Consider the following 10,408-nt stretch of genomic DNA (forward strand, 5'->3'; position numbering starts at 1 on the left):
GGATGGGGATGCCACCAGACTTCAACTCTGTGGTGGGAGAAACTTGGAGAAATCACAGGTTGGATAGAAGTCAACTAATGGTCATTTCTGTGATGGAGACTTTGGGTTAAGCTTCTTTTAAAAAAAATACTACAAGTAGGCTTGTAATTAGAGAGAGCTGATGCACCAGAATCCATCCTGGAGGATGGGGATGCCACCAGACTTCAACTCTGTGGTGGGAGAAACTTGGAGAAATCACAGGTTGGATAGAAGTCAACTAATGGTCATTTCTGTGATGGAGACTTTGGGTTAAGCTTCTTTTAAAAAAAATACTACAAGTAGGCTTGTAATTAGAGGGATACTAAGTCCTGATGGCTTTTCCAGGCCTGTTGACTCGGGGCACACTCTTACCTTCCTCCTGGCAGGTCCGTGCAGGGCTGTGGTCGCCCCACCATGGCACAGGCTCATCCACTCCTGCACAAACATCCTGGGAAGCCAAAACTGCCTTCAGGAGGGTGAGAAGCCAGTGCTGCGCAATTCACGGCACTCCGCCGCTCTTTTGCTGTGAGTCATGAGCTTCCCAGAAGATTTACAGCCAGAGGCACCGATCTGCCTTGAATCAAATGGAGTGGATGGTTTCAGCCCAAGCCAAGCTCCCAGGTGAGTCTGGGCGAGGCAGAGATGAGCAGTCATTGCACTGCAGTGCATTTGCTGCAGAAAAGTTTACGCACAAAGTGGGTTAACCCACTCTTCTTACCCTGTGCTGAGGACAAAGGATGGTGCTGGATATCACCAGCCCTGCTGCAGAAAAGTTTACACACAAAGTGGGTAAACCCACTCTTTCCTCTCTTCCTACCCTGTGCTGAGGACAAAGGATGGTGCTGGATATCACCAGCCTCCTGCCCTTTCTCCAGCCACATCACCTGAACTGTGCCCCTGGGTGCCCATGTAAAATTCCCATCCCTTGCTCCTTATCCTGCTCACCAGTTCTTCTGAACTGGTGGGAGAAGTCATCACAATGGGGCTTGTCTTCTGCTACACATCTGCATGGATGTAAACACTGCATTCCCCCAAAAGAGTGGAGCAAATAGAAACAGATGATCATACCAGTCAACAGGATGAGAGGGGTTGTCCCACTGTTGCTGGAAAATTGTCTGAAAACAGACATTCTTTCCTAGGAAAACCTTTCTGGGCTTCACCTTGCAGGGCAGCTCAGGCATGAGTGAGGCTGGGGGGGAGATTGTCCATATTGTGAGCACTCATGGGGCCCTGCACAGCCGCCTCTTGACAAGCAGTGGAGTTTCCTGGCTGAGGGCTGGCTTGTCCCAGTCCCCACACCTAGACCATACCATGCCTGTAACCCTGTCTTATTCACAGACTTGCTGGGTTGCCTTTTCCAGGGAGAGGAGGAAAGTGTGACTGATGGAAGGAGATAAGTCCCAGGCCAGGTGCAGGCTGTGGGGAGTTTCAGGTTACTTGTAGGGTAGGCAGAGATGAGCAGCAGTGTCTGGGTTATTCAGTGATGGGAGTCAGAGAGGAAGAGTTCTGTCTCATTGAGACCCTGACAGACAGCACAGCCATCATAATTTTCTCCCTGGTGAAGGATGGGGCAGGCCAATAAAACTTCTTTGCTCAAATATCCACATACATCCTTCAATGCAATTGAGGCTCAGGCAGGATCTCTACTGGCAGGAAGGAAACACTTATTGCTGTAATATTTTCCAGAGGACTAAGTTAGACATGAAATATTTACAGCTCCCTCTTCAGAGAAATCTGCTTTTGGGACAATCTTTCTGTGCTGAACAAAATTGGAACTCTGAATAGAAAAATACAGAGGGAATCCAACCAGCCTCTCACTGCATTACTTTCCTCAAGATCAGACAAGAGCAGAAAAGAGGTTGGTACAGTGGTGGTGATGTCGGTGACTATGGGAGGAATTGATGGCAAAATCAGGCCTCAGTGGCCTGTGTGAAGGATGCCTTGTCCATCCTTCCCTGTCTGACCTCTTATAGGGGTTATGGCACCCTTATGGCATCCTTATGGCATCCTAATCCTTCCTCATTCAGTTCAGAGCTGACCCAGCACCTTTGCTTCCTGTGCCTCACCAATGCCCAGATCTGATCTCCCCCAGCCCTGTATTTTTCTATCCAAGGGCAAGCCCACTCTCACTCCCATGTGAATGTGCAAGTCCTGCTGTGGTACTGAGGAGAAGAGAAACAAATCTCTTTTGTCTCCTTACACCCAGCAGTCTGGTGCCAGTTTATGAGGGTGTGACGATCTCTGCCTCTGGGCTCAGCCATAACACAGACACCTAATGTCTTCCGCTGGGATCACAGAAGTGCAGCCAACAGTTGCTTTCTGCTGATTTTCTCCTGGCTGCCTGCTCTTCCCTGTGAACAGCGTGGTGGGATGCTGTGGTCACTTCCTACTCCACTTTTTCTGCAGGTTCCTTCTCTGGTTGCAGGAGGATCTGGGTGCATCCAGGGCAGAGCCCCACCTGACACGGTGTTCCGTCTCCCCACTGGCACGGGGGAGCCAGGGCTGCTCCCCAGGCATGAGGATGGTGCAATTATAACCCCCACCACTAATTACACTGGGCAAGATTTTGGCCACCAGTCTTATCTAAGGCAGGGTGGTGGGTGAGTCCCTCTTACCACGTCCCTGCCTCATTCTCTTTGGTTCTCATGAGAAACTAGAGAGAACCTGATGCTCTGCATCAGAACAAACCCAAAAGCTGAAACTCCTAAATATCTCTGTAAAGAGAAACGCCATTTTTCAGCCAGGTCTACTTGCTACTTAAGAAAAAAACCTGATTCCACCTGAAAAACATCAGCATTACAGCTGACATTTGTTCCAGCTGAAATGTGAAGCACGTCATCTCCTCTCCTCTCCTTTCAGGTTACCATCTCAGTATTTGTTAGACTTTTATTTTGTATCAATAAGGGGGTTTCAATTTGTGCATGTTATTAAACTCTCAGCAAGGAACCAAAGTAACAATTATCCACCCCCTGGTTTGCTGATTCACTAGAGACTCTGACGAACGCAGACGCCGCGCAGCCCGCATGAGCTATTGGTGAGGAACGGCCATAAAATAGTGTCTGCTCAGGTCAATTATGGAAGAACAGCGTCTGACAGGACATGTCCAGCTGCATCCTGCAGACTGAGACACCTGGTGATTTAATCATCCCTTGAGGTGGTATTACTTTCATATGCACATTACTGAAAAATTCATCAGCAATCCAACATTGGTGGTAGCACTTCTCAAATGGAAACAACTCCAGGTGTGGGGCAAAGAGAAACATAATCCAGTCAATAATATTTCCCCTGACTTCAAGAAATGATGGAGCAGACCCCCCATTTGCAGCAACGTAAATGGATGGTGATAGCTCTTTTTTTGACTATATGGTACCAAATAACTGCCCTACAATTATTAATAGCCAAAAAGATACCTCCAGTAATACTGACATGCTTGTGATGGTGCAAATAAACTAAAAACCTTCTTGTGGCTTTACCACTCACTTCATTGTAACAGTCAGTCCTACCCACGTTGGCCATTATGATTCTTCAATCAGAAGTACCGTGGCCATGAACTCTTCTAGGGGTTGCTTAAGAGTCTATTGCTACCATGAATAAATAAACAATAAGCTTTCAATTCTATTAAACACATTAATTTTTGCCTGACTCCCTCTCCCCCAAAGAAAGCAACTGCGCTCAGGCCTTTTTCTGTTCTTATGCTAGAAGCATTCTTTGTAGGTCTGAGCAAACTGGGGGCACTGTCTTCTAGGGTATGGAGCAATTCCATGTCTCTTCCCAAAAATATGGTGTGACAGAGGCTGCACTTTCCCTTTTCTTTCCTTCCAGTAAGCCACTACATTTAGGCTTTTTCCAAAAAAATTATGGCAGTCTTTAATTGCCTCCATATCTCAGTCTTGTCTCTCCACAAAAACAGGCATGGTCCCTTGCAAACCCATCTTCTCCTCCCCTATGAGGACACTGAACCACATTGAATATAAGAATGGATTATCTGCAACACCAAGATTTAGGCTTTTCCTTCAGGATTTTTTCATGATGGATGAAACATTGCATATGTTCCATGGATGGGGCCCAAAGGAGACCAAATCTACCTCTTTTTCCCCCATGAGCAAGCCCATTCTTGGCTGTCTGTGTCTTGGGCTGTGCCAGTGGGTTTTCCACTGCTGTTTTATTTTTCCAGGCACTGGAGCTTGCCTACCAGTCTCTGCAGTTTTCCAGAGGGCTGTCATTTGTGTCTGAAGTGGCCAGGATGCGCAGAGACCTCAGGGATGCTCCCTACCTGTGGAAGTGCCTTGTCCTCTCAACACTTGCACTCATGAGGATCAGCAGCAGCTCCTGTGGCCCCTGTGCTCATCCCACTGCCTCCCAATTGCCAGAGGAATCAATATTTCCCTGGAAAATATCAACTAATCCTTTTTTTTTTTTTTTTTCCTTCTCCCTCATTTCAGGAATGTACCACTTTCAACAAAACTTCTGCCAGGAAAAGCTTCTTAGGTTGGAACTTTTAGCTCATGTGTGGAAAAACCACCTGGGAAGCAGCAGCAATCAGCAGTCCGGGCAGGACAATGGGGGGACCTCAGCTGGCCTGTTTCAATGCAGGTCTCTGACCTGAGCTTCCTCCATCCTTAACCCCTTGGTTACAATCTTGGGCTCTAAGTCTTCTTCCAACAAAACTAATAAATCAAAAAACATATAGATGAGATTTGATCCTCCTGTGAAGCTGGGGAGGGGTGGGGGCAGGGGGAAGCTATATAAAACTCAAAAAGTGTTTCTTCCCAGCTTTAGCTCAGACTGTTTTACTCCCAGGGTAAGTTCTCCACACATTTCCCGTGATGCTGCCAGTCCCAAGCCAAGATTGCAGCTCTGCAGCTCAGCTCTGGGAGACAAGAAGGGCTCCAGGGGGTATTTAACAGCCTGCAGCCAGACTGAAATGCAGAGGTGATGGATGTTCTGTGCTAACTTGGCTCAGCCCTTCCACCCATCCGTGTCCTGCCCAGGCAGCAAAACATCACATAAGGCTGGGACTGCTTTTCCCCACTAGCACCGAATGAGTCCATCCTCACAAACAACCATTCCCCACCAAAACCTCTGCATGGCAAAACTCCTGTTCCTCACATCTCATCCTACTCACCAGTCCTTCTGAACTGGTGGGGCAAAGGTCCTGTGCTAAACATCTGCCCAGCTGCAAGCACTGCACTCCTCTGAAAAAGCAGACAAATGGAGAGAGAGGTTTGCACCAGGCAATGGGATGAGAAATTCTGTGGCTGCCTAATTCTGTCTCAAAACAGACTCTTTTTCCTAACAAAGTCTCTCTGGGCTTCACTTTTCAGGGAGAAGCTGAGTGGGAGTTAGTCCTTATCCTGAACACTGGTGGGGTGCTGCACCACTGCCTCTTGGGGTCAGGAAAGGAAGAAGTGAGGTGGATGGGAAGTTGGTGGAGAGCTGCCACCTATCCAGCATTTTTGTGAAACAAGCCCTTTGTTTCCCTTGTTTTCCTTTAGCCAGCACCCAAAGTCAGACAGGTATCTCCATCACCACCCCACATTTTGTTTTGAACAGAACTTTATCTTCTTTACTTTGCCATTTTACTGACAAAACCAACAACAGAAAGTAACATTGATTTGGATACACACCCGAGTGTGTTTCCTTTCCTCTTCCAATTCGTCAGTTCAGCAGCCAAACCAAACACAGCCATCCCCCTGCCTGCTCTCTGGCCATCACTGCATCAATAAATAACAGTGCTCCATTTCCAGCTTACCTTGAGAGGTCTCTCCTTGCACTGCCAGCTATATCCAGCTCTCCTGTTGTGAGTGTTCCCAGCCCCAGTCTCCTTCCCCCCAGCTGTGTGGCTGAACCAGCTGCACAGAGAAGGCTTAGGGGTCTCTGTTACAAAACTGGGCATTGGGTGCCACTGCTTGGGACAGGATTCAAATCTACGTGGTGGTGGAGTTATTCCTGGTTTACATCAGTGTATGTGTGGGCACAGGACTCCTTGCACGGAGCTAACATGAGCCTTTGACATCACTGGTTAAATTTAGGGAATTAGCACAGTCCTAAAATGCTCTGGAGGGAAGCTACAGCCAGGCTGACAAGAGAGAGACAACACCTGCCACCCAAGCACAGGGCAGGCGATGGAGCCAGGAGTTTCTATGCCAGCCCCACTGCCATGCTGCATCATCCATTCAAAAATAACCCCCCATCGAGGTGCACTCAGCTCTGCTGCAACACAAAAGCAGACAGCCTCCTTAGGCTTGCCATGGACAAACGGACCTCTCCTGAAATCCCACAGCCCCATGGAGCTGCTGGTCCTTGCTCTGCTGGTCAGGGTGGAAGGTTGTGGAGTGACAGAGGGGCCCTCACATGGTGGGGATATGGCAGGGGAGGTAAAGCTGGGCAAGTCCCAGCCCATGGACTCCCCCAACACCTCATGCAGCTGGGAATCCCTGCCCCAGAGGATGCTGCAGCTCTCTCTAACTAGAGCAGTCACAAGAAAAGAGGACCTCCAAAGAAAAGGAATGGGAAAATTCATGAGAGAGGCAGCATCCCCCAAAAGATGAAGAGAAAACTCTAAACCCCAAGAGGAATCTCTGAATGCCAAGTCTGTCTGATGTGTGTAGAGCTGGGTGGAAGCTGTAGCTGTGTAATTGCAGCTCAGGTTGGTTTTGGCAACCTCAGTCCTGCCAGAAGATGGCTTCTGCAGTTTATGGTGTCTCCCACAGACACTCTACTTTTCTCTTGATTCTTTGCTGATTCTTGCAAAGGCCTCTCTAATCTCTGTGTGAAGCACATCCCAGAAAGCTATTACCGCAATAATAGCTTTGAATTTCCACATGCCTTCTGCGTGGAGATTGTGAGACACCCAATTCAACAAGACCAGGAGCAGCAGCTCTCTATTTCTGAGCGTACCATCTTGCACAAGCAACTGCCTTGCTTTGCTGCAGTCTTGTGGCACCTGAAAAATGGAGACTGGAGTATTTTGGGCGTGAGGAAAGAACGTTTGTTTTCCTGAAGGAGTAGCTCCGCAGCCACCAAATAGACGGTGAAACCACAGCCACAGGAAGCGCCTGATTCCAACGCAGACTGTGAGAAACAAGAGAACCCTTAACAGCTTTCTCAGTACTCGTCACTAGCCTGTGCTAATTGCAAAAGGCAGTGGAGCCAAGCAGGCTGATGGCACTCAAATCCAGCCTCTTGTTTTTGTCATTAATGCTGCCTAATATGCTAATATAATCTGTAGAGCTTACTGTTATTGTCATGAAACCTTTTTCAGATCTTAATCAGATTTATTGGATATGTGGGAGGGCTGCTGAGAGTATTTCCAAATTTCTCTGTCTCGAGGAAAATCAGCCCCATAGCTTCAGCCTGTAAAACTGTGCCATGCTTCAAGTCCAGGGTATTCCTTCCAAAGCAGAGCTCAAACAGGCCCTTATCAGCACTGTACAGTGGAATAATATGCCCACTGCATCAGGAATGATTCTCAAATAGTTGTAAAATTAAAATACTTTTCAGAGAAAAGTCCAAAAGTTTCGCTCTTGGGATACAAACACCTGACATCTTCAAGGATCAGGTACCATTACTTTCATTTTCTTTCCAACATTGCTCTTGTGCATCCAGACATTAATTTACAGGTTTCACAACCACTTTCATTGTGCATCATTAGGCCTTCAAAGGCTGTGACCACTGAGAACATCTGCTGCAATTTGACTCTCCAGCTAACAAGAAAGACACGGCGTTGTTCTCAGATCAGTCATCCCTCTGCCCTTTGTTGTTCCCACTTTGATTAATGTTTTCTCTTTGATGCTGCTCAGGGACACGTTACAAGCACCTTCATCTTCCCACCTCCCCCTGCAGCCCCTGGGTGTCACCAGCCATTTCCACCAGGGCAATTACCTCTGCCAAAGGGCACCTGATTCTACATCACAGCTTTCATGTCCAAACGTTTGAACATAATGAACTCGATGGTGATTAGTGTAGATCCAAGCACGCCTTGTGAAGAGCCATGGTGGTTATTAACATAAAAGGTGCTCAATATATTATATTATACTAGAACCAGATAATGCCAGAGCAGAGCTTCTGTGCCATCATAGCCCACAGCTGTCTGCCACAAGGAATCACATCAGGAGATTGTGCTGAACCACCTGAGGTAGATCTCACAGCTGGTTTCATCTTCTATATCCATTTTTACTCTCAGAAGGATGTTTTCATTTTCTGATGGTTAAGGACATTCTTCTCATTTCCAGTCTAAATTCATTCATGGACAGTTTATATCCATTTGTTCTAAAACCTATGCTCTATTATTCTAGTTTAAGTAATTTGGTCCCATTCCTTTTTCTAACCCAGGAATCTATTTTTGAAAGAGCAATTGCAACCAGTATATACAGCACTAAGCTGTTTTATACATTTTGCCTAGTATGTCCTAAGGCTCCAACATGTAAACATTCATCTGCTTGATTCTATTCTAGCATGTAGGTCTATCAAAATTAAAGAGACTACTTGGAAACCAATGAAACATAACTTTGCAAGAAAATTGGTTGTGTAATTAGCTGCATCTATGTGTATTCTGCATCTAAAACATATGTTCTTCTTTTCAAAAGTATCATAACATGTATTTTCTTTAAGAGAAATGAATGTCCTTTGATTTGACTTCTTTCATTTTGAAATTACAGAGCACTACAACAAATTAATACAATTACTAAGGTTTAAAAGATGTGACAAGCATATCTGAAGCTGAAGCGCTTTTACACTAATATTGTGTTAAGTAATACAAAAGCAAAACCAAAACCCTTCATCCAGAAAAACCCTTCATCCAGCAAGATGCCAAGACAGCAAAGAATGTGCATCTTTAATGACGACAATTCCTTCTTGCTCAGTGCGCAGCACTCTGTCATTTCTGATTGCTAAATATGGATTTTGTATGCAATTTAATAATGAAAAGCTAAGAAAACTGTGGCCAAGTCAACACCACATCACCCAGAGGAGTAGAATATGTGATGTTTTTACCTACACATGGGTTAGCCTGTAGCTAGCAAAAATGTATTTATTGAGTGATAGAGCCACAAAAACTTCCCATCCGCTTCACCTACACAGTACCTGGGCACAAAACTGAATTATTATTTTGCATTGTAATGAACTTTTGAAACAGAAATACCTATTTCAGATAAAACTTCTTTGCTGTTTTTACCAACATGAATTCCTAATTCTGACTGCGCAAGCACAGCCTCAGCCTGCAGTAACTGGCAATATGATGTTTCAGTGCAGAAAATTAGTTTCTCTTGTGCAACCATACCTAGCTCTTTCCTCTTCTAACCTGTGTGCTGGAGCATAAAGTGAGCTTCAGCAGCTCCTTCCATGTCAGTTCATTTGATTTCTCTCTGTATGTAGGGATAGACAGAAATCTTTCTCATTGTCTCATTCTCTCTTTCCCTGACCCAGGGTTAGACAGCTGGCTCATAGGCAAACACCTTGGCTCAGGTGTCAGCCCTGCGAAGCTGCATCCAATGTCCACTGCTGCATGAATTCCCTGATCAAACACTGTTTGAAGTCCCATCCTCAAGGACTACTCTGGGAGTCACACTCCTCATTTTATCCCAGATCAGAGAACTTATGGGATTTTATTTTTCTGGCACATGTGTAAGTCAGCTTAGGGCTCACTTCCCCTGCACTTCTGTCCAGTGCTTTCAGCAGTGCAGCTACTAAGCCAGTCCCAGACTCTCCCCCTGCTAGCAAACCCCTGCATTTCTAGCTCATTAAACAGGCTCCAAATCCCCAAAAATGCTTTTTTTCTTATTTTCAAGCAGTTTTTGTGAACAGTGACCTGCCTTATCAGAAGGCATGAGCATTTCCAAAGGATGATTCAGCCAACCAGCCCACCAGCTCTCCCAAAACAGATGACTATCCCACCAGAGGTGCCCATTCTCCTCCACTGATTAAAAAGAGAGCCTTAAGCAAGTACTTTAGACTGGAATATATTATTTCTGAATGTCCTAAAGCAGGGACCAAAATGGTTTTTTCCCCCTCAAAAAAGGATTTACAACAGCAGACTACTTTCAAAATTTTCTAACCAGGAAAGGGTACACAGATGGGGTTAGGTTTAACTGTTTTAAGCTCTAAAATTCATCCCAGGACAATGGAGGAGCTTACTTTCAGGATGAAATTAATGACACAAAATTCATTACTTGGGATGATTTGATTCACCCTCAAAAGCTGCATCCCTCTCTCATCTCACTGACACCAGCAGATGGACAGTCGAGAGAGCCAGAGCTGGGAGAAGGCTGCCACCACCTGCAGTCCCTGTGCCCCAAGAGAGCGTGAGCTGGGGCACCTTGGTCAGCTTTGGTTTGTGTTTCTCGTGTTTAAAGGCTGTGATCTTTTAAAGTCTTATAAAGTCTTAAAGTTC

The sequence above is a fragment of the Pyrgilauda ruficollis genome, unplaced genomic scaffold (assembly GCF_017590135.1).
Source record: "Pyrgilauda ruficollis isolate IOZ18807 unplaced genomic scaffold, ASM1759013v1 scaffold8, whole genome shotgun sequence".
Lineage (NCBI taxonomy): Eukaryota > Metazoa > Chordata > Aves > Passeriformes > Passeridae > Pyrgilauda > Pyrgilauda ruficollis.